The following is a 25,922-nucleotide window of genomic DNA, read 5'->3' as shown; positions in this document are numbered from 1 at the left end:
TGCATATATCTTTTCAAATTCAAGTTTTTGTATTCTTTGGATAAATACCCAGGAGCAGCATAGTTGAATCATACTGTAGTTCTATTCTTAATTTTTTGAGGAATCTCCATATTGTTTTCCACAGTGGCTGCACCAGTTTACATTCCCACCAACAGTGTTTGAAGGTTCCCTTTTCTCCACATCCTCTCCAACACATATTTCTCATCTTTTTAGTAATAGTCATTCTGATAAGCATGAGGTGATATCTTACTGTGGTTTTGATTTGCATTTCCCTAATGATTAGTGATGTTGAACGTCTTTTCATGTGCCTGTTGGCCATCTGTATGTCTTCTTTGGAAAAATGTCTATACAGATCCTCTGTCCATTTTTTAATTGAGTTGCTTGTTTTTTAAATGTTGAGTTGTATGAGTTCTGTATACATTTTGGATATTAACCCCGTTTTGGATGTATGATTTGTACATATCTTCTCCCAATTGTTAGGTTGTCTTTTCATTTTTTATTAATATTTATTTATTTTGTGTGTGTGTGTGTGTGAGGAAGATCAGCCCAGAGCTAACATCCATACCAATCCCCCACTTTTTGCTGAGGAAGAATGGCCCTGAGCTAACATCTGTGCCCATCTTCCTCCACTTTGTATGGGATGCCGCCACAGCATGGCCTGACAAGCGGTGCATCACTGCATGCCTGGGATCCAAACCCGGGCCGCCAGCAGTGGAGCATGTGCACTTAACCACTACGCCATGAGGCTGGCCCTGCTCCTGCCCTTTCTTAATCCAAAGAAGGCTCTGGCTGCTCCTCAGTGTTGGCTCTGACAGAAAATCTTCAGGTAAAAGTCATGTAAGCAGCCTTCCTGAGTTATATAAATGCAGTGTAACAGGCTTCTTCAGGATTTAGAGATGGTAATAGGAAACGTGTTTTGCCCTTGTTTGAGAAAAAACAAAAAGTTAGTTGCTGAGAGGTGAAAACGGCTTCTGGGATTGTGAGGTGGTGGACACAGGAGTGGGTACTGCTCAGCCTCCTCCAGGTTATGCCATGCCTTGGAAAGTGGCCGTGTGTGGCCTGAAAGGTGATTTCATAGAGCTGTGATAATAGATGGGCCTTAGCTCTCTTAGAGAATTGCCACTGAGTGTGTCCAAGGAGATCAGCTTTTCTTCAGCTGCTAGGGAGAGCTCTGGTAGCAGCTGTACAGAGGCCTCAGCTTCCCCAGCCATGCCCAGGATGCGGCCTTCAGGGACAGCCTTGTCATTCTTAGCTTCCACCTTTGACTTAAAGAAACTCTCCAGCAGCTTCAGATCACCTTTGCTGCCTCACCTCCCTACACCTTGTCCTTCCAGAGAGACCCATATTCCTAACACACGTGACTCCATAATCAGTGCTGGGGCTTCCTGTAACACCGAACCCACAGCCAGAACCTCCTCTACCTCAAGCCTGCTGCTCTCCCATGTCCACCACCTTGGGACAAGGGCTGGGGAGCAGTGGGGACAGGAAGAGCTTTCACTTGGAAGGCCCTGGCCAGACTGATGCAGGGTCCACCTCCGGGGTGTTACTCTTGGGAGAGGCAGCTGCCACCCTGGAGTCACTACTTCCTGCACTATGGCTGCTACAGGACTTGGGCCCTCATCCAGCTTCTGCACACCAGAAAGATTCCCTCAGCAGACAGAATCCCCCACTGCAGTCAACACACTGAACTGGTACAGGGCTTCCTGGAATCCTCTTCCTCAAGACATTAGTGATCCTAAGACACCTGGAATCCTGTGGACGCATAACGGAGGGAGTGGAAGCTTGAGAGGGATAATGTGGATTTCTGTCCTCTACAGTTAATGATATGTGAGCACTGTGTCCTGGGACCAGCTGGGACATGTGTGTCATGAGTAGTTTGGAGAGACCAGTCCCTTGCAGCAAATCTTATCCATCTTCTCTCAGCTCAGCTCCTATGGACCCACGTCAGGGTGTCCACCCTGCCCTCCAGGGCATGCTACACGGGACAGCATGATGAAAGCTCTAGTGGAACTACCCCTGGACTAGATGAGCAGCAGAAAGGAATGGGATACAGACAGGGGCAGATGGAAAAGGGGCCTTGAGTTTGGGAGGAGGCTGACCTGGATGGCTCAAGGTAGAAACAGGCACTCTGCTGACTCCACTGATGTAGGTCTTGAAGGTGACCCCTATGGGCCACCTTGAGAGAAGCTGAAGGGACTGGGATGCTTCCAGCCAGGAAAAACAGTCCGCATGACACCTCCTCCATGAAGGCTTTCCTGATTCCGCGGCCAGAAGTGACCTCTCTCTCCTCTGAAATTTTTTGTATCTTTTTTTCTACTAAAGCTTTCTGGTATTCAGCGTTATAACAAGTTAGCTCCATATTGGATCTCTCCCTACCAATGTGAATGTGACTCTGAGGACTTGGTCCCCATCTTACTCCTTCATGTGTCCCGAAGGGCCTTGTTCCTAGGAGGTGGTTGGTTGAGTGCATTAATTAATAAATAGGAAGAACCTATCTTGCAGGGTGCTGCCCATGAAGCCACAGTATGAGCTATTCTCTGGCCCAGTGAGAGCAAGGAACGAGTTTAACTTAAGCAAGAGGGAGACAGACCAGAGACAAGGAAGAAATTGCTGATTTGGTAAGCTGGTTACACTGTCGGGCAGTGAGAGACCCAAGTAAATCCTGCACCTGCTTGAAAGCAGGGGATCGTTCGTCCTTTCAAGACGAGAGCAGATTGGCTCCTGTGGCACTACTGATGGTCCAACTCTGGGCTGGGATGAAAAACAGAAGTCTCCTTGAATTGTCTAGGGATGACCAGAGGCCCAGGATTTGTGGTCATGGGGCAGCTCAGGGCTCAGGAGGAGCCAATGCAGTTCATTGGTCACATACTCTGCAGCACGGAGCAACTGACCGAGCCTGGGATTGTTGAGGGCACTAGTCAGTGCCCTCAACAAGAAAGAAAGGAAAGAAACCTGACTAGTATGCTGGGTGCTTAGGACACTTGCTCTCATTTCACCCGTGTAGCAGCGCTATGAGGTAAGCATTGTGAAATTGTTTTGCAGGAGAGGAAATTATGGCTTATCAAGTTCAGTGAATTAACCCAAGGTCAACAGGACTACATCTGAAATTTGAACAGAGGTCTATTTCAATTTTATATACCAGCTGCCTTCCTAGAATCATCCTAGTCTTCCTAGGCTAGACTGGATGTATTCAATTTAAAAAGGAAGATTTTCACAGCTGTTTTCAATGAGAAGACATTCATGGTTCCTGTTTCCAATGCCCTAGGTGTCTGCAGCACTGGGGTCAAGAGTTCTGCAGCACATGGTTCTGGAGTTCAGGATTCTAGAGCCCATGTTCCTCTGAAGGGAATCCGAGGAGGTTCTGTGTTGTTTCATGGGATCAAAGAGCCAGGAGCTGAGCTGGAGGAGATCTCGTGGGGCTTTGGCTATGAATCAAACTACAGATTCACACTGCATGTCCGTAGTGGGGCAGAAGAGGCTCCAACCTGGGTCAGCCTCCAGGACAAGTACAAACAGAGGGTCCATGTGCCCAACATGACGTCCCTGAGGATCGAGAACTTGACCCGGGAGGACAGTGGGTACTACCAGGATTGAGTTAACTGGAGGAATAGAATTTAACCAGGTTTTCCATGTCACTGTTGATGGTGACAGCTGTGGAAAGATTTTTGGGATCCCTCTCCCTGGTCTAATGGGTGGATCTAGCAAGCAGACTGCATGGGCTTTAAGTCAGTACAGTAACAATCCATGCTGTACTGTGAAGAAGCTATGCAGGCCATCTTCAGCCTGTGTCCAAATGATCTACAACCCCTGGTCTCATTGGTTGAGTGAAGATGCCAGCTGGAGAAACCAGCAACAGGAAAAGATAGAGGGTATCTAGCTCCTACATCCACAACTGCATTTCTTGGAGATTAAGGGAACAATTAATGACCCGTGTCCTTGCCTCCCTCCACACATAGAAAACCTCAGCATCTCTGAACTTGATTGATGTGTAACAAAGGAATTCCTGTTTATGTTACCCTTAATTTATAATCTAGAGAAAAACCAGATGTACCCTAATCCTTTTTTTGACCTATGTGAAATCTAGTTGTAAGTTTTTTCCTATTCCCTGCAAGCACACTGTTTTGTGAAAGAGATATAAGCTGCACTTAAACTCACACACATTTGAGCAGTTCCTCATAATACTCGGTTGGACTGTTTCCTGGGATTCAATTCCTCACCTTGATTATTAAATAGACTCATTTAAGTAACCTTCACCTGGACTCTTTATTTCAGTCAACACAGCCCACACCACCTGTCCACTCCACACCCCTCCCCACGCTGGCCTCCCCAGTTCACACATGACTAGGTTCCATGGACGAGTGCACCTCAGCTGGCTTCTACAGTCGCTGCTGCTCTCTCTTTCCTTCCTCATTGCACTGTGATGAGCTTAGGCCAACAGAGTCTTTTCTCTCTGTGTCTGTCTCTGTCTCTGTCTCTCTGTCTCTGCGTCTGTTTCTCTCTCTGTGTGTTTCTTTCTCTCTCTCTGACTCTCATTGCATTATAGAAGAAATGCAAATGGTGTTTGCATTTCTTCTATATCAAATCCTAATCTCTCAAGGCACATGTTTGGCTCCAGTTTACTAGGTAAAAGCCATGCATTCAATGTATTCAGATAACCCAAGGGAAAAAAGTCTATCAATAATTTTCAAAATATTTCTCTATTAATGTTTTTTGAAAAAGAAAAACAAAAAACTGCTTAAAGCTTTAAAATTACATCAACCTTTAACAATTATATTTGGACTAGTCTCCAACTAAGAAGACCATTACCAAAGGAACTTTTTTTCAGTGAAGAAATAACATGGTGACTATTTATTTTTTTGGTGAGGAAGATTGTCCCTGAGCTACATTCAGTGCCAATCTTCCTCTATTTTGTATGTGAGACACTGCCACAGCATGGCTTGATGAGTGGTGTGTAGGTCTGTGCTCAGGATCCGAACCCGTGAACCCTGGGTTTCTGAAGAGGAGCAAGTGAATTTAACCACTATGGCACTGGGCTGGCCCCCTATAATGACCATTTCTCAAGAGCTCACTGTGAACACTATATAAGGTATGTTATATTTACTATTTATAATTTTTTAAAAAAAGACTCCACAATTCAAGTTATTTTTATAGTTAAGAATAAGTTCAAAGTCAAGCAGCTCATGTAGAGCCAAGAACCAGACTCAGATCTTTCTAACTCTAAAGTCAAGTGCTTTCTGCTACAAACTAAAAATACTAAACAGACATTTTTAAAAAGGATGAAAAAATCACCCGTTAACATTGTCAAATGTTCAGAAATAACAGAAGTAAAACCAACAAATCGCCAAAGTAGAAATTAGTAAGAGTTCATTGTGCACACACCAAAAAGACAGGAGCACATAAACCAAAACAAAAAAGGAGGCTCAGGGGTATAGTGTTATAAAGCAGCTTCTACAGTGAGAAAGTAGTGACTGTTTATTCTTCACAGTGATTAGTTATAATAATAGAATTTTCTTACATGGTAGGGAACTGATCAGTGGTTACCTCATATCAACCTTGGGAAAGAGTTTCAGTTTTACTTATGATTCCCAGAAGCATAAACAAGAAATGATAAAGGTCAAGTTAGTTTTGTAAAATAAGCAAATTAAGCCTTTCTTGTGTAACTAAACTGGTTTTGTCACTCAGGGAATTTTCAAGGCTGGTCTCCATTTGTTTTTGATGTTAACGTTATCTAACACAGAGTTGTTGAACAGAAATTGCAGCAGTGACAGAAATGTTCTATATCTGTGCTGTCAACTTTGGTAGCCAATAGCTACTTGTGTAACATGAATGAGGAACTGAATTTTTTATTTTATTTAATTTTAATGAATTTAAAAGTAAATAGCCACTGATTCATTCCATCACAACGTCACTGAATATAACTGACATCTATAGAACCCTGTTCCTCTCTAAGGCCAACCCTGGAGCTCAGGATCTTTCTACATGGGGGAAAGGATACAGAAGCCACAAGAATAAGAGAAGAACAATGGCCAAATCCATACATTTCCCTTTGAACACACAAGTAAACTGCAACACCTAGAAAATAAACCCTGCAATCCACCCAAGCTAACAGCCCCTCTTTTGGGGTGTGGGGTGGAGTGGGAAACGGAGAACAGAGCCTCACCTCTCTGCAGATAGATAATCAAGCTGCTGTCATAAATGTGACGAATTTCCATACATTTCTTTCCTTTTAACTTTTGGTCTAGCTTTCTTTGCTGATAAGAAATTGTTTTCTGTGCTCATACTATTGGATCCTTATCTTTGTTATTTCTGGCTTTAGAGACGTACTTAAAAATCTATTTTCCATCCTATGATTATAAAAATATTAATTTATTTTCTTCTACCACTTTTCATATTTTACTTTTCCATATAAATTTTTACTTAATGGTTCATAACCAGAAGTACACTGAAAACACTCATTCAAGTGCCTCGTTCCCAGAAATTCTTACTCAGTAGACTGAGATGGAGCCTGAGCCGTGTGTTTGCAAATCACTCTCTAAGGGATTCTCTGATCAACTATAGATAAGAGCTTTTGTCCAGCTGAAATATACATTGGCATAAGTTCTAACTTATAAGGTTATAATTTTATTTTTTTCTGAAACTTTTAGTCCTTTACCCCATCACCATTTACTGAATGATTCATCCATGTACCAATACCTTCCTAACTTATATCTCCAGCCCAGACTTCTTTGGAGCTCTAGGTCTAGAGACCCTTGAGCTCTAAATTTTTAAACCCAACTGGTGAGTTGACAGCTCCCTTTGCATGTCTCAAAGGCAACTCAGTATGTTCAAGATTGAGCACATAAGCTTGGTCTTCCTCCAATATCCCCCGCTCTGGTGAATGATGCCACCATCCAACTGACATTTTCTTCTCCCTCTACTCCATAGCCAATACGTTAGTAAGTAATCTCAATTTTATTTTCAAAATATCTCTTAAGTCATCCACTTTCCTCCATCACTACTGCCACTATCCTAGTTCAACCTGTCATCTCTCTTCTTCATCTTCCCATTAGCAGCAGCAGTCAACTAAGTTGGGTTTCCCACATAGTCTTGGGCACCCTCTGATGTATCTTCTGTACTGAAGACAGGATGATCTTTTAAAAAAGCATATATTATCATGTCATCAATTCTTAGGGATTCCATGTTGCATCCTTAACATGCACTGCAACGCCGTACAGTGTCTCCCCTGCTCTCCACCTCACTCTCATTTCTCTCCGTCCTCCGTCATGCTCCTGGATTGACATCAAAATGGTTGCTTTTCAGTTTCTCAAATGTTTTGTGTTTCCTCCCACCACAGGGCCTTTGCACGTGTTGTTTTCTATCCCTAGGAAGCTCTTCCTGCTCCCCTTTCCCTAATTAATTTTACTCACCCTTTTAAACCTCAGACCAGGCATCCATATCACAGAGATTTTTCCCTAATCCTCATCCTAAACTAAGAATCCCATGTTAGAAACTCTCAAAGAATTTCTAAATGCTCTATTCCTTCAGAGCATTTATCTGTTTGTAATTATATATTCATTAGAGTTATTTTAATTAAATGAAATGAGATTCTTTGTCTAAATAAACTCAGTGGAGTTATGAGTTTCTTTCTCATCATGCACGTGGGAAAAGGAAGCAGTAACAATGATCACCTTCTAGCTTAACAAAGAAAATTCACAAGTACCTATTTCTTTCAGAAAACAGAAAAGTTAATTTAAATATTGTTATAGGGTTAAAAAATTTTAAGTAAGATGACTAGCCAGAAGTACAGATTATTTTATAGAGATTAAAGGTTATTTTCACAGGTCATAGCAACAACTACTGAAGCCCAGCTGTTTTATAAATCGTTGTCTTGAAACCCTGGTTCCTTCAGTCTTGTTGTTATGGTCCAAAATGGCAGCTTGAGCTCTGCCCATCACGTCATAATCTAATCAGCAGGAAGGAAGAAGAGACAAGGAACGACAGACCACTTCCCTTAAGGACACTTTCCAGAAATAGCTCACAAACTTCCACTAACACTTCCAGTAAAATCACATCCTCCTATTTCTGGATTCTATGAGATTCTTTTTTTTTTCTTTTTTGAGGTCACATCGATTTATAACATTATATAAATTTCAGGTGTACATCATTATATTTCAACTTTTGTATACACTGCACCATGTTCACCACCAAATGTCTAGTTGCCATCCATCACGATACACTGTACACATGTACCCCTTTACCCCTGGATTCTATGAGTTTTAGTGAAAAATAGGAATTGAATTTTACTGAATATTTTGTCTAGATCTATTGAGATAATCATGTGATTCTTCTCCTTTAACTTGATAATGTGGAGTTGTTCCCAAGTATGTTTTTCCAATGTTAAACCATCCTTTCATTCCAAGAATAAGTCCAATTTGGTTATGAAGTTGGATTTTCTTTTCTAAACATTGCTAGATTTGGTCGGCTAGTATTTTCTTTGAGAACTTTATATTATAGCAAGATTGAGCTATAATTTTCCTTTCTTTTACTTTTCTGTACTATTGGATTTTGTATCAAGTTTAAACAAGCTTCATAGAATGAATTGCAGAGCATTCCTACTTTTTCTGTTCTCCACAATAGTTTGTACAGTATATAGTTTATCTGTTGCTGGAACATTTGGTAGAAGTGAGCATGACTGACTCTCCCACTTCCTTCAACTCTTTGTGAAAATGTTCACCTTCTCAATGAGGCCCACCCTGACTACCCTATTCAAAGAGGAGCATGCCAGTCTGCACCCCACTCCAGAATTTCTGAACCTCCTTTCCTCGCTCTACTTTTTGTTTTTTCCATAGTACCTCGACCTTTTTAATACACTGTGTAATTACGTCTTTTTTGTATTACTGTTTGTCGATCTCCCATTCCCCTCAACTAGAATATAGTCTCCAGGAGAGCAGGTTCTGTCTGTTTTAGATGTATCCCAAGACCCTAGAAGAATACCTAACCTGGGTGCATTCATCAGTATAATTAATATCACCTGCTGTAACAAACAGCCCTAGAATCTCAAGATTTTATACAACAAAAATTTATTTCTCAATCACATCACTGTCTCCTATAAGTTAGCATGTCTCCTTAACAGCTGACCTTCCATCATGTGGCTCTACCATACTGTAGTCCTTTGTTTCAAGCCACTGGGACAGGAAGAGGCACATAGTTCTTAACTCTCTCCTCCCAGAATTAAGATCACATTCCATTGATCAAAACTCGATCACATGATCCAACCTAACTGCAGGAGAGTCTAGGAAAAGGCAATGGAGATAATTTGATGAATATTACCTGTATCATTTAGATGTTCAACTAATATCTGTTGAATGAATTCAATTAATTTACTTCTGCAACAATCAGCATCTAAGGTTTTGCTGTCCCCAGTGTAGAGTTGTAACTTCTGTTGCAATTTTTTTTTTAATAATAGTACTTTGTGGTTTTATATTTCTTCTTGAGACTGTTTTAGGAGGTTATATTTTCCTAGGAAATTGTCCATCTAAGCTAAGTGTTCAGTATAGTGTTGTCACTCTTTCCTTCATCTCTGCTGCCTCTATAGCTGTGTTCTTTTATATAGAAATTAGCTGTGGGCCTTCTCTTTCTTTTTTATGGTCATTCTTGACAAAGTGTATCAACTGTTTTATCTTTTTGACAACTCAGTATTTGGCTTTTCTTAATTGAAATATAATTGACAAATAGTATTGTGTAAGTTTAAGGTGTAAAACATTGATTTGATACATGTATGTATTGCAATAAGATTACCGCCATAGTGTTAGCTAATACTTCTACCAAGTCAAATAATTATTATTTCTCTTTTTTGTGGGAAAAATTAAGATCTAGTCTCTTAGCAACTTTGAAGTTTACAGTATAATATTGTTGTCTATGATAACTATGCTGTGAGTAGACCTCCAGGACTTATCTACTGCTTGCATGTTTGTTCCCTAAACAACGTCTCCCCAATTCCCCACCCTGCCCCCAGGATTTGGCTTTGTTGATCATCTCTACTGTATCTTTATTTCAATTGAATTATTTGTTGCTTTTATCCTGTATTTGATTCCTTTTACAAGCTCCAAGTTTATTCTTTTCTCTCATTTTATGAATTGGAAAATTTGCTCATTGATTTCTTAGCTTTTTTGTTTTCTAATATAATATTTTAAATCTAAAAAATGTCTCTAAATATCGTCCTAGTTGTAGTCCATAAATGTGTATATATTACACTATTTTTATTATTATTCAGAGTGTGTTTTATAATTTCCAAAAATGTGGCCTTATTTAATGATTGTTTATTGATTTCTACACAATTTGTATTAAAGTTAGAAGAAGAAGATATAAATATTGAATATTATTTTCAATTTGAACTTAAGTTTTAAATATTCTTTAAAAGTCTTTAATGATTATTTAAATTTGCTTTGTGGCCTAATGTGTAGTCCGGTTTGCAGACCACGATTCCATACGCTGTGGGGAAGGAGATGACATTCTTCACCAGGTGAATTGAGGGCACTGGCTTCCGAGATCCATGTTATGGGCTACATTTCATTTCCACAAAATTCATATATTCAAGTACCTCAGAATGTGACTGTATTTGGAATAGGGCCTTTAAAGGTGTTATTAAGTTGATATGAGACCATTAAAGTAGACCTTAAGCCAATCTGACTGGTGTCCTTATAAGAAAATGAAATTTGGAGACAAAAAGCAATGCCTGGAATGCATGCAAACAGAAGAAAGGTCATGTGAGGACACAGCGAGAGGAGGCCTCTGAAAGTCAAGGAGAGAGGCCTCAGAAGAAACTAAACTTCCTGACTCTTTGATGTTGCACTGCCAGCCTCTAGAATACTGAGAAATTAATTTTTATCATTTAAGTTACCAGATCCGTGGAATTTTGTTATGGCAGACTAACAAACTACTACAACGGATCTTAAGCACAGAGACAGAGAAAACAGAGGGTCAGATGGAGGAGGCTTGAAGAGGAGGATTCCTTCCCTCCTTGGAGGGCTGAGGAAGTGACCACAGGGACTGCCAGAGATCTTCTCTTTGAAGGTGCCCTAAACAGGCTCACCAGCTGGCAGTCCCTGTCAGGACACAGGAATAGGACAGCACAGGATGAAGAGACAGAGTGGAAGCCTTGAAGTAACAACAGGAGAGTCTGTCTCGGTGGACTCATGACTCCCAGCATGTCATAGCTGGTAGGGGGCTTAGAGGAGGTCTGCTCAGGCCCCTCCTTTCACAGAGGAGGCTCCCTGGTGGGTGACCTTGTCCTGGGTTGGGTATCTTCTCTTCCTGCCCAGTGCTTCTCCTCTGCAGGGAGCTGCCAATCAGCTCTCCCACCCTTTCCCTGCCCTCCCAGGGGCTCCTCCTTCCCAGAACTGCTGTCTGAATACCAGGATCTGAGCAGGTCCTTGAGTCCTGTCCTCCAACTTCCCTCTCCTGGGAAAGGGGAAGCAAGTACTTAGAGGGGTTAGCAGAGTAGGGACTTCTGGCTAGGGAGGGTTAAATAGCAGCCCAGCCAGACTCCTCACTTTCTAGAAAGGAGGGAACCAGGGATAGAGGAGGCTCAGCCCTCAGGCTGCAGGGGAGGATCCACCCCAGAAGCTGGATGGTGAGCCACAGCTATGAGGAAGATGGAAGAAGACTTAGAAAGAGAAAGAGGGCAGCAAGAGCTCTCTGGTCCACTAGGTCTAATCCTGCAGAAGATAATAAAGCCAGGGGAGAGTGTGGCTGTAACCAAGGTGAATTAAACATATATTTAAATAACACAAAATTTAAAACTCTCACACATTTTGTCCATACATTAAAATTTTGTCCTTTTTTCTGACTCTTCCCCCATTATCACACTGGGAAACTAACAGTTGTAGTTCCCTCTCAACTCATGGATCAAACCCAAGTCCATTTCTTTGCACTGTCTCCTCTGTCCTCATATGTCTGTTTGGAGCCCACAATAGCAGGGACACTTTCTCCTCCAGCTCCTGCCAGCAGAAGCAGGGATACATTCAATAAGTTCTGTTATTGCTATGGTGAGGGGGTACCCACAAGAGAAGGACCACTGCTCAGTGGCAGCTTACTGCATCTCTGGGAAATTGTAGTGTGAATTGAGCCCACCCTCAGGTTTCCACCTTCCTTTCTGCCCTTCTCTTTCTGAAGAGATGTCCAGGAAAGGGTTAAGGATTTTAAGAATGGTAAGGAGAAATACTGTAGCACCACCCACACCATCACTCCCTCAACACCCACTCCTCCCCAAAGTGTAGAGCAATGTAGGGGTGACGTTCCTTCTAATGATCCCTCTTCCAGTCCACTCAGGGTGCCAAAACTCAACTGAAAAGTGTCCAGCTCATTCAGTACTGTGGAGGTTGGGTTGCAACTAATGGCAACGAATTCTACTCTTTCCCAGATCCTGTGTGACTTTGAGAATGTCACTTTCCTTCCCTGAACACAGATTGCCGCATCTCTGTGAGAAATGAGAAATTCTAACAAGTGCTTGCTTTCTTTCTCTCTTTCCATCTTTACTTCCTTTCCTTCCTACCTTCACTGAAACTTGCTTTGTAGCCTAGTATGTAGTCAAGTTCATCAATGTTCCATGTGTACTTGAAAATAATATGCATTCTCTCATTATTGGTTATTAGGCTTGTTATTTATTTATTAAATCAAATTATCAATTGTGTTGTTCAAATCTCTCTCCTTAGTCATTCTTGTCTGCATGCTTTTTCAATTACCGAGACTTGTATTAACATCTCCTAGTGTGACAATGGATTTGTCTTTTGTTTCATACAGTTCTGTCAATTTTGCATCATGTATCGTGAGGTTATGTTATTAAAAGCACTTTCATACATTGCCAGTATATTTAGAGTTGTTATATAACCCTTTTTATACATAATAATGTCTCTTGTAAATACTTTATAGGTGGATAGAGTTTTCTATGCAATCTATGCGTGTCCATGTCTAATTGCTGAGGTGTTTCTCCATTTAAGATACTGTGATTACTGATGCATACAGCATTAATTCTATTGTATTACTAAATCCGTCTTTTTCTTCTATTTTGTCTATGCTTTTCTTCTTCTTTCATGTAATTAGGTATAAATTTTTTGCTCCATTTTTTCCTCCACTTTTTTGGAATATATACACTGTGTTTCTATTCAATTAGAGATTTGACTTAATTTTTAACATACATATACAATTCAAACTCGTAAACCAACATCTCTACTCACTTTATTAAATGAAAACAAACTTGGAGCACTTTCCCTCTTCTCTTCTCCCTCTTGTCTTAAATATTATTGTTATCCAATATTTTTATTATGTATTTTCTGTACCACATTTATAAATTTTCATGATTTTTATGCAATCTGTGTCCAAGTTTACTGCCTGTTTACCACTTTTTCTGCTCACCATTCCTTTTTGTTTTCAAACTAACCTTCTAGATCATCTTGCTTATTCATGAAGCGGTCCTTTAGTGATTGGCTCTTCATGGTAAATGTTTTCAGTTTTTGTTTGACAGGTGATGTCTTTATTTTGGCCTTCATCTTGAATGACAGTTCAGTTGAGCATGCAATTCAAAGTTGACCATTATACATCATACATTACAGCTGTTCTGTCATTGTCCTGTCATTCCTCTGTAGATGATTTGTCTTTTCTACCTCTGGCTATTATAAAATTTTCTCATTGTCTATGGTGTGTGCTAAAGCTGTAACACATTTTGTTTAGGTGGAGAACTGCCCCCATCACAGGCAAAGCCAGTGCCAAATGAGGATCTGAGAGAGTTAGACCAAGCAATCAATTAAACAAGGAGAAAATGAACACAGAGTGTGAAATGATCGATCTTTCCAATGAAAATGATGTGTATAGGAAAGGATTAAGAGGAGCTTGGGGAAACTGGGGCAGCCCATGTCAAGAGTAAGGTGTCTGGGGTTAACCAACCTCCTGCTTCCACCACTGGGGCTGGAGCACCCGCTGCCCCTGTGAATTGGAGGTGCCAGGATACCACAGTGCCCTTAGTGTAACAGTCAGTCAAGGAGGCCCCTCCATACATGCACAAACACCCAGGGTTGTGACTCCACGGACAGACTCACACTGACACTTCCCTGCAGCAGATCTGCAATAAAAAAACTTGAAATATTATCTGATTATGGATATGTATTTACTGTCAATATGTATCTTGATTTACTAATATCCTTTAGCAATTTCCTTGCTCAAAATCTCTACTTCTTCCCATTCACTTCTGCCTGTTCTTTCTCCAAAATGATTTGGTTTTGCACTATAGGCTTGATTCCTTCTCTAATCTCCTTGAACCGTTAGTGCACACGTGTACCCTGGGCAGTGGAAGGCTCCCCTCAGGTCTGTTCAGTGTTCACCTTGCTGGCACCTAGGGCTTCACCCATTTTGGGGTTAGTTTCTGGGATCAGAGTTCCAGCACATAGTGAGAATCCACACACCTGCAGTGTGCAGGGTGTGGATTCCAGTTTCTCACAGATTCCTCTTATGGTCCAGAGCAGGTGGCAGATCCTGGGCTGATGTCCCAGGATAAAAGACAGGAACTCTTTCAGCCTGCATTCACCGGAGCCCCTTCTTGCAGCATCCCTACAGACACAAAGCCACACAGAGACTGGTCTCTGCTGAGGGACATATAACGTGGGCCTCTGAAGTTTATACCTGGCCCTAATAACCCCTTGGGACACATTCCAATCTCACTCCTCCCTTTAGCACCCGTTTATTTCCCTCTTGTTTCTGTAACTGGAGTTTTCTGAACCTGAGATACATTATTAAACATTTTTATTATACTTTTATCAAGTGTTATTGTGTGGTCAGATTGTGAGGAGGGGCTCAGAGTCAGTTCAAGGGCCTTCTTGTCTGGAGGTTTCCTAAGTGTTTTTTCCATACCCGTGATCCCTGTTGCCCACAAACCTCCACACTTGGGGCGGAGGCAGCTGTTGCTTTATGCAGAGGCTAGAAACCCACTGAGAATGTGGAACTCTGTGTCCATGTTTTTACTTCCAAAATAAGCAAGAGCCATACTTTATTGACAGAAAAAAGAGATTTATGTTTTCCAAAGCCAAAATTTGTAGATGCAGAGAATAGAGTTCTTTCAGCAAGTCACACACTAAAATCATGCCAGGTAAGACAGGAGAGGGGTTTTATATATATTTCTTGAATTAAGTAAACATTAAAGAAATGCATTAAGGATGAGACTCTGATTAAAATTGAAAGGGATGTGATATGATATTCCCTAGGGCCTCAACAGCAGGGAGGTGTGGGGCAGGGTGGGAGCAAGCCAGGGGATAGGAACTGCAGATAGGATGAGCAGGAACACCAAAGCAAGGAAGCCTGCGTCCCACTTCCCACTTCTCTGTGAGGGGAGTGCCTACTCCCAGGGAGCCCTGTTTAGTAGAAATCAAGGCATAGTGTGTTTATACAGAGAAAGGGGCTCTAGAAGTGCTACAATTTCCCTCAGCCTGGGCTCCATGTAGGGGAGATTCAGAAGTTCTCATGAACTGCTAGAGGGGAGACACAGTGCTGAGAAGCCCAGAAGTTGCCTGAAGTCAGAATAAGGAAAGTCCTAGTGCAGGGACCTGATCACGGGAGGCTGTGTGACAGGGACCAAGGACATCAGCAGCATCGCCTGCCCTGGCCCAAGACAAGCAGGAACAGCCACATCAGCAGCAGGTGCAGCAGTGGCAGAGAATGAGCCCCGGAGACCAGAGCAAAATTTCCTGGCAAAGACCCACAAGGATTACAGAGAACAGCAAAAAGATGGAGCTCTCTCCCCACGTCCAGAAGGGCAGGGAGGGAGAGAGCAGCAGTCAAGAGGATGGAGGTCGGAGGCTCAGGAAAGGCCTTCCTTGACTCCTTCTGCTGTGGAAGTCAGGCAGTTGGGTTCTATGGGCTTGATAGTGTTTAGATTGATTCTTTTTCTCATGGGCATTTTTCATAGGTTCCTTGGATACCCCTCCTCTGTCATGCTGGGATATCTCACCTGCCTTGTCATAGGTAATGCACAGGATGGCCACTTATGACTTTCTCTTTGGCATCTGGTCTTGGCTGGTCCATTTCCACACAGACTCTCTCTGTTGGGGCTATCCAGTCCCAGATGGCCCTGTTGTCAAAGTTATTTTAAGCTCCTACCTCTAGTTCATGAAAAGCATGTTCATTTGACTTGCCAATGCTGATGCAATTTCTTCCAGCTGGCAACCAATACTTTACTAAAGGCTGTGTCAGCAGCATCTCTCCCCTTGGGTTTATCAGGTATAAATCAGCCACCTGTCCAGTGCATCCCCAAGCTGCAGCGGACACAGGTCCAACTCTCTGAATGGTCTCATTGAAGGCCCTGTCACCAATTTTGAGGTGAGAGGCAGGCACCCAACTGGTTAGGGGGGGACTCACAGCAGCACAGCTCTCTCCAAAGAAATTATCTTCCCCCTTATCTCCAAGTCCTAACCTTTTTATGTCTGCAGTTTCAGTGAGAGAGCATTAACAATCTTAAGTCAGTTTCCAGAACCTTCTCTGAAAATTTTGCATATGGAAGGTATTTTCCCAAGAAGTTTGATCAGAGCCGGCAAGTACTCTGGGGGTTGTGAAGGGCCTGATCATGTGTGTGGAGGGCAAGCAGGTATGATGTCAGCTATGTGATGGCTGCTGGGGATGTGAGTGTTGGAGAGAGTTAATAGACTGGCTTCTTTCCCTTCTCGAAACTGAGATTCTGTACCACTTTCTCATTGTATGTCTTTCAACAAACTGTTACACCTCTCTAACCCTCAATTTCTTTAGCTGTGAAATGCCCTGCCTTCCCAGCAGGGCACTCTGGAACAAAATGAAGCAATGGATGAATAATGTGCTCTAAAAATGCAATTATAATGATTTTGCCCCCTCTTGCCCTGGAACCAGTTCCCATTCCTCAGATCTTGGTTGAGTCATCATCTATTACACCAAGCTGGTGCAATTTCACCCTGGAATCAGGACCATAGGAGCCTCAGAGGACCTGAACATGACCTGGGAGAGCAAGGGCCTCCTCAGGGACGTGGAACAGAGAGGGACAGCAGGACTAGCCCCCAACACCTGGACCCTAGCTATGAGGCAGCCCCTAAGCCTGCCCAACGTCAGCCTCACCTGTATGGTCAGCAACCATGTGGACCACAAAACTGCCACCAATGACATTAGGGAGGTCTGTTGGGATCAAGAAAGTGCCTAGAAAGGAGAGTGTGCCCAGCACCTGAGACAGTGCTTTCCTAGGAGATGGGTGTGAGATAGGTTGGTGCTCACCATCCCCAGGAAATGTGATATCCAACATCTCTAGCCCTTGAGACAATACCGGGTGAGATGAATCAGAGGCAGTAAAGGTTTGCACGTGCCCCAGGAAACTGTGGGAGATGGTGGAATTGGAGCTTTTAGGAAGAGCAAAGAACAGCAATGCAAGGCACTGATGTTTCTCTCTGCTCTGCTCTAAGTCCCACTTGAAGGGTCATTGAGTGGACAAGGAATCATATTTGTAATAAGTGACCTCAAGACAGAAACTTGAAGATAAAGAAAGGCAGGTTTTGACTCAATATTGGAGGAGAGCTTTCCATAGTCACAGTCATCCAAAAATGGAATCAATGCTCTGGGACACAGTGAGGTCCCTGTCACTGGTGGAATGTAACCACAGGCAAAGTCACCTGGTGGGTTGTTATAAAGTGCAGAATGAAATAGGACTCCACGGTGAGTTTGCTTCCAACTCGAACATTCTCATATTCTAGGAAACTCTCTGTGGCAAAATCACATAGGATTATTCCAAACCCCAGAGTCCCAGTTTCCCCAGAACGATCAGGTGGAGTAGAGTGCCTGCACTGAGACAGCCCACTACAGAAGTGTGGCCAGTCCTAGGATCCATCACCAAGAAGCCTCTCACTCTCCGCTCTGTTCCTGACCCTACAGGGACTAGAACTCTATTCTTTTTCCCAGTGCTGTGGACAAGACTGGCAAAAGCTCCTCGGGTTCCTTGTGAAGCTAGGAGTTCAGCTCACAGGAAGTGTTTCCAACAGAAGAAGGGAAGTGAGAGGTGCCCAAGAAGCCTAGACAATTGGATTGGGACCTTATTTCTTCTCTTGTGCTTCGTCAAGTTTTCTAAATCATAAGTGGATACTTTCTATATTCTGCCAAGTTTTAAAACACATTTGTTAGCACAAAAATATGTTATTTATTAAGATTGAATGAATTCACCTGTAATAGCGTTTTGCTCTTCTGCCCTTAAAGAGAAAATACTTATATAAGTTTGACAATATCTTCTGCGTTGATTTTTGAAGGTTTATACACACAGGTAGATCAATTTTAGCAATTCATATTTTTCTAGAAATTGCCCTTTTCATGAGATTTTTAAATTGAATAGACATTAATTACATACTATATTCTCTTATTTTTTTCTAGTTGTTATTGTTGTTTTGTTGTTTTAAATATGAGAAGATCTTACTGAAAGGCTAAGTGATACATTGGGTGAAGATTCTGGCCCTGAGAGCTACGGAATCCCATTATTCAGTTCAAAGCTTTTCTTTTTGGGTCTGTTTGCAAAAGCATTGTAGTGATTCAGCTGGTGGAATGTGGTGTATTAAAGGGTGTCCTGTCTCTCCACTTCCTCTACTACAACTTGAAATGGAAGAAATAAGTGTGAGTACTTTTTGTTTGTTTTTTTGGTTTTTAGAGATTCAGTAAAACATCACATACCTGGATCACAGGAGAGGTATAGAGACTCCAGATCAGAGACCAAGGCAGGACTCAGTTTCACAAACGAACAAGACCAAAGGAAAACACTTCAATCCAAAGGAGGTTAATAAGAAATGGAGCACAAAGACAGGTGAGGGACAGAGATAAATGAAGGTCTGTCAGTCTGGAGGGAGAATCCCAGGCCCCCGGCAGGTACATTGTACCATGGAGATGAAGAGCTCAGACAAGAAAGCCATTGGCATCCAAAGCAGCACCTACTCTCCTGCCCTAACTCAGGCTCCCCAAGCAGTCCAGTGACACCTTATTTCCCGTGTGGTCTGTCTCTGGGAGACAACACTCCAGTCAGGCTCACGCGACTATCCAGCCCAGTTAGCAAGTGTGCTTCTTACTGTAAATTAATAAAGCAGCATTCTGGTTTTGTCTTTCAGTGTCTTTTGACATTTGTTAGCAAGATTTTGCATCCTCAAGGCAAATCACACAGGGCAATGGATGAAATGGGACTCTTGGGCTCAGCTTCAGAGTCTAGGTGTCAGACTCTGAATCTTGGTGAGTACATCAAAGGAATTCTGATCCTGTGGGGTCTCATTTTTCACTCATTCATTCACTCAACCGACATTTCTTGCACTATGTGCTGAGCACACACCGAGAACCATCTTGGAAGACAAATTCTCAGTCTCTCCTTGCCATGTACACTCCCATTTGAAATTTATGAAGACTCCATGTAGACCAAAGGTTTTGGTTTTCAATGCCGATCATGCATCAGAATCACCTGTTGAGTTATTTAAAATACAGATTATATCCAGTTTGGAGATAGGGTCCAAGCTCCTGTTCTTAACAGCTCTCCAGTTGATCAGAAGAACAGGTAGGACTGTGAGTTGGGTCATTGGGAGTGTCCATTTGAATCAATTAGACCAAAATTTTCACGTTGCCTGTACTGTGTAGACAGATCCAGAGATATCTGGGATTGTTTCAAGAAAGATTCTGAAGGCATCAATTCAACACAATAGAAAGTGAAAATGAGCATAAATACTTTAATGAGTTTCCAAGATGATATGCTTCCTGTTGGCACATACGTGGCTTTATCTATCTGAAACACAGCTCTGCTCATGTCACTGCCCTGCTCAAAAATTTTAATAGATAATCTTTTTTCTGATAAGTGTTATAGAGAATCTGATGATACAGAAAAAGTGACAGATTCCAGAAGTTAATCACTGTTAACTTCTTGACATATCAGCTTTTAGACTTCCTTTATGCTGACATAAACATATGTTTATACATATTTATAATACAGGATAATGCTGTATTACATACAGTCCCATAATTCATTTAGTATCTCAGGGACAATTTCCCACTTACATATATAAAGATGTAATTTATCCTTCTTATTACATTTATAATATTCCATCATGTGGGTGGACGATACCTCATTTATCCAGTATATAGTTGTCAAGAGCAGGGGCTTTAGAATCCAACTTCAAAATTTAATGACAGCTCTGCCACTTACAAGTTATGTGACCTGGAGCAAGTTCATTAACTTATTAGTGTTGCAGTTATCTGGGAATAATAATGGTATTTGCATAATAGGATTTGTAGTTTATACATTAAGGCCTCAATTCCCATTTGTCTTTAAAGTACAGCTCAGATTAAATGCACCCTGATTCCCAACCTTTTGAAGTATTGTGAAGAAAAATAGACCCTGGAGGAGGGAGGATGGCACTTGGAGGAGTTTGCAGCTTTAAATAGGAAGGTCAAAGCAGACTTTACTGAGAAGATAACATTTGTACAAAGACCTGAAGGAGTTCAGGAAATGAGACATGCAGATACATGGAGGAAGAGAATTCTAGGTGGAGCAAAGGCCCTGAGGCAGGAGCATGCATGGTGTACTGAAAGAAAGGCAAAAAGCCCAGTGTCCTAAAGTGAATTAAGGGAGGAGGGGAGTACGAGATATACCATCAGATGGTACAGGGTCTTGCAGATAAAGTGGACCCATGAGGAAGTTCTGAGCTAAGGAGTAATGTGTTGCAACTTAGGATTTGAAAAAATCACTCTGGATGACATTTTGAAAGCAGACATTAAGGGATTAAGACAAAAGTAGGGAGACTGAGGCTACCGTAATAATCCAAGTGAGAAATGATGGTCCTTGGACCATGAGAAGTATTTTGTTATGAATATATACATAATGAATGAAAAGATATCAGTGTTTGCTGATAAAGTGTGGGGTATGAGAAAAAGAATGAAGTCAAGGATGACACCAAGGTTTTGTGGCCAGAACAAATGGAAGGATTGAAGTGACATTTTTGGGGATGGGAAACTGCATAGGCAGCATGTTAGGGGAGTTTGAATTTAGACATGTCAAACTGGAGAGGCCTATATATATACAAGTGGAGATGTCAAGTAAACCGTTGGAAATTTATAATGTCGTGTCCAGGGGAGGGATTACATCTGTAAATCCCTTTTGCCATAAGGTCATATAGTCACAGGTTCCAGGGATTAGTGCATGGCCATAACATCAGAAAAGAATGAGTGTAGGTAGTGAAGAGAGCTGGTCTGTGTATGAACCCTGCGATATTCCAAAACTTAGAGGCTGGAGAGATGGGAAGGAAACTGATAAAGGAAACCAAGGAGCAACCACTGAGTAGGAGGAAAAGAATGGTGAGTGGGGAATGCAAGTTGAAGATAGTGTTTCAAGGAAGTAAACGTCCATTGCTGCTGAGAGTTCACTGAAAATGAGGACTGAGAATTGACCATTGGATTCAACAACATGGAGTTTCCTGATGACCTGGACAAGAGCAGATTCAAAGGAGTGGTGGGGGCAATGCATCACAAGAGAGAATTCGAGAGAAAGAAATTTCTTCAAATAAGGTATACAAATGGTAAATAGGCACAAGAAAAGATGTTCAACATCATTAATCATTAAAGAAAAACAATTTATAACCACAAAGAGATACAACTTCACCTCCACTGGGATGGCTATAATCAAAAAATAGTAAGAGTTGGAGAGGATATGGAGAAATCCTCATACATTGCTGGGCGAAATGTAAAAATTGTGCCGCTGCAGGTGGAAGATAGAATTAAAAGAATGAGTGGAGGATGGAATATAAGAAGCATTATGAAAGATACCCCAATGGAAGATGGTAACTAGTTGGACACCTGGGATGAGGAAGAAGAGAGCAAAATGAGTGAAAGTATGGTCTCCTGTGGACCGAAATCATGGCTACATCACTTACACACGGAAGAATTTGTGTGAGGTACTTAACATCTCTGGATTTTATTTTTCCATCAGTACAAAGGGGATTTCTGCTTTGTAGATTTGTTGAAGGTCTAAACGAGAAACTTATATAAAAACCTATTGAATGAAGTTATGAATAATTATGCAAAAGGGAGCTGCTTTGAGGATGGAGATACTGAAATACACAACACATTTTGTACGAGAGGAAAGAACTCCCACAAGACTGAAGAGGGAGAAGCATCTCTTCACTTCATATGTGCCAGAGTGCAAGGTCTCTCATTCCATGTCTCCCACCCACCAAGGCCCCATTGTTCACTCAAGGAACAATTTCTCTTTCAACCTTCAACTGCTTCATCCATTATCAGGATGAGCTCATCCCCAGTTGGGGCACCTGAGTCAGAAGACTAGGATCCTTAGGAGAGGAAAAAATGGAGGATATTCCCATCAGAATATTCCAGGGTTCCAAGTTCTTGAATGACCATGTGGTAAAGGGTAAGATGTGAATGCTAGAATCATCCAGTGTTAGATTTAAGGCTTTGCATTGCCACCAGCTAGCTTGGGACATTGGTTACTTGTCCTGCAAAATGGGGATAATGATACTTCTCCTAGAGAGTTCTTGAAAGAATTAGAAGAAAGAATATTTGTAAAATGCCTAGGATTAAAATGCCGGTCCTTTTGGTCTAGTGCTTAAGATTCAGTCCTCTCCCCACCACGGCCTAGGTTTGTCTTCTGGTCCAGGAACCATACCACCCATCTGTCAGTTGTCATACCGTGGCAGCTGCACGTTGCTGTGATGATGAAAGCTATGTCACCAGTAATTCAAATACCAGCAGGGTTACCCATGGTGGGCAACTTTCAGCAGCTCTTCCAGACTAAGACAGACCAGGAAGAAGGATCTTGCCACCCACTCCCCAAAAATGGCCATGAAAACACTATGAATAGAAGTGGAGCGTTGCCTGATACAGCACCACAAGATGAGAGGATGGTGCAAAAAGACCAGGCAGAGTTCAGCTCTGCTGTACACCAGGTCTCCTAGAGAATCAGCTCAGTAGCACTAATAACAATGGACAAAATCTAGTTCATTACAGGCTTGAAAAGCCCATTTCCTTTCCTTTTTTTTTAATTCCCTGCTTTAGGAGGGATGGGAAGTGTCAATGGGTGGTCACTGCTCTTGTGCTGATGGGCATTGACACTCAGCCATGACTGGTCAGCTGGGATGCCAATGAGGAGATGCCATCTTTTTCTCTCTCAGCTTTCTGCTCAGCCTGAGGGAAAAGAGGTTAGAAACAGCCTTATTATGGATCCCTCTACTCCTGCCTTATCCATGCACCATCCAGCAGTCTCTTATCTTTGCTTCATAGTGCTCAAGCCTGTAGCTCAGAACTTTGCTTTCTGAGGTCAGAGATGAAGCAGCTGAGCTGAGCTGGGAGGGGAACCAGGAGATCAGGAATCTAGGCCAGCAGAACAGGTACCACAGTTCATAATACCAGGGAGCCCATCACTGACCAGAGCTGGGATCCAAGGCAGGAGGCAGAGGCTTTGAGGAGGTGAGGACTCCCATAGAGGGAGAAACTCCCACACACTGCAGTGCAGGCTTCATCAGGTCCTTAGGCCATGTGAGGCTGGAGGTGGGGTGGGGAAGTCCCCACCTCAGATCTCTGGGCCAGGGAGAGTCATGAGAGGTTATTGGCAGGGTCACAGGAGGTCATCATGTCCATCTTTGCTTCCACATAGACCCACCACCAGAAAGACCTTCAGCAGCCCCTGTGCTCTTGGTCTCAATCTGTTGAACCCTTGTGGGAGGAAGGGTGCCCCCAATCCTTCACAGACAGAGGTGTTTCTGTCCTGGTCCTGGCCGCCTACAGCCCCAAATCCTAATGAGAGAGCCCCAGGTTAGTCCAGTAGAGAAGATTCATGACCAATCCAGGGCAGACTGTGGCAGTGGCCTTAATTATGTCCAAGGTGTTTGAAAAAGGTAGATGTAGGGGAGACCATTTCCAAACCTCTGGGAACCAGACAGGATCCACGTAACAAGTGACTTGGAAGGGAGCTTTGGGTAGGATGGTAGTATTTCTCCAGGCAGGGATGGTAGCAAGGAAAAGGGAGAGGAAACTGTCATTCTAGAAAGAGAGATGTGAATGAGCAAAGAGGAGCTTACCTAGGGTCTGAGGCCAGCATGGTTGTAGGGGATGAGGGTCAGCAGAAGAATCTAGAGAGGGCTTATTCAGCTTCACCCCACACACCCCATAGCAGCCTCACCAAGGTGGGTGGGAGGACACTGCAGATCCATTCTAACCACCAGTGCCCCTAATCAGAACAGGGGAGGAGCTGAAGCTGTTTTCCTAAGAATGCAACTCCCAACTTTCGGCCTCTCGGGTCATTCTCTGAGAAATAGAAGACTTGAAGGGCCTGAAATAGTACAAATTCTTCTTCTCACTCCACAAGAAGGTGAGTTTGGGACTCACGGGCTGACGCTGAGGCCGAGGTCCAGGTTAGCACAGGTGCCCAAGAACATGGGCTCTGCCCAGTGTATAATGTACACTAGACACTCCCCCCAACAAACACGCACAGGCGCACATACACACACCCTGCCCAATACTCCTAAGGGAGCCCTACACAAGGTATAAAGGAAGTCTCAGGCCAGTCCTTTGTGGGCTCCCACCCACCCGTGCTTCATCCATTGACCCCAACTCAGCATCCAGCACCAAGGGCCTCATTCCTACTTTGTGGCATGTTCAACACCTCTACACAGTCTCCACGCCTCAGCTCATGTTCTCAGAAAGACACACACCAGCAACACAGCAGAGGCTGTGGGGATTAACATGTGCACAGACAGGAGGGTCTCCTTTGGGAAACTTCAGGAGGAAAGGGATCAGGAACCGAGTCAATGACAGAGAAAGAGCACTTGCCCTTCAGGGCTGAGGGTCATGAGTGAGAGGGCAGCTTGGGGAGGTGTAAAAGAAAGCGACAGGGCCACTTGTGGCCAGAGAGTTCAGGACATGAGGGTCAGAGTAATGCAGACCAGGGGCAGCTGGAGCTGGACCGGAGCTGGGAGAGGTGGGTGTCTACAGGGATCAAACATCTTGGAGGTGTCCTAGGAAGGCCGATTCCCCTGCTTTCTCCAATTAAACCATCTTCATGGCCTGGCCTGTCTTCTGGATCTCACTGTAGACAGTAGTGAGGGGCTTCTTTTCTTCTAGATGACGTTCATGCGTACCCTAGGAATGCAAGACAGAGGGTTCCTAGAACAGCTGAGGGATAGAGAGGCCCCAGAGAGACCCACATGGAACCAATGCTGCTGACATGAACTGCACGTGAATTCCCACAAAGTGCCCAGCACAACACCGGCCCCAGTTGTAAAGTTTCTTAGTAAACACTGGTGACTATCTGCAAAGAGTTAAAGAGACAGCATTGCCAGAAATGCCCAGACACAGGCACAGAGGGACCTAGGAAAGCCCATTTGGGCACTGCTCCCAGCTCTCATCATGTCTCTGCCACCTCGAGACTCCTGCTGCTCAGCTCGAAATAGTGGATGTCACCATCATGGTTCCTGTGTTCCTCCTGCAACTCTGCACCTGAGTCTGACAGACTGTCACACAGTGGAGCTTGAATCGGGGCCTTGGAAACCTGTATTATCCCCGACTGCTATGAACCCCAAGGCCATGTCTATACACCATCCCTTCCACAGGACATTCCCTGAGCAGCTAAATGCAGGAGAAAGGGAGTCAAGAGCCCAGTGGGGCAGGGGAGGTATCTGGGCTAGGAATGAGAAGTGCAACACGCCTCTTCCAATCTCCATCTATTTCTTCTTCTCACATGTCTTCCAAAGGCACAGTCCAGCCCCAAGGAAGAACAGCACAGCCAGGATGATCCTTAGGATGACTTGTAGGCAGCATGTCGGGGTCTGTCCACCTGAATCTGTGTCCCATTACGCAGAGAGAGTGAAGAAGATTAAGGCAGAGGAAAACCTGAGATACCCAGTGCCAGGAGAGAGAGAACAGGG

At 43.1% G+C, this 25,922-nt stretch overlaps 1 pseudogene; it reads left to right on the top strand.

Annotated features, from left to right (window-relative positions):
• The first annotated feature begins 3,240 nt into the window (after positions 1–3,240).
• On the top strand, positions 3,241–17,245 carry LOC147917909 (uncharacterized; annotated as a pseudogene).
• Positions 17,246–25,922: the final 8,677 nt, after the last annotated feature.

This window comes from Ceratotherium simum, chromosome 2, assembly GCF_057802395.1.
Source record: "Ceratotherium simum simum isolate JZ-2026a chromosome 2, ASM5780239v1, whole genome shotgun sequence".
In the NCBI taxonomy this organism is placed as follows: Eukaryota; Metazoa; Chordata; class Mammalia; order Perissodactyla; family Rhinocerotidae; genus Ceratotherium; species Ceratotherium simum.
This window is presented reverse-complemented; position numbering and strand designations above follow the sequence as displayed.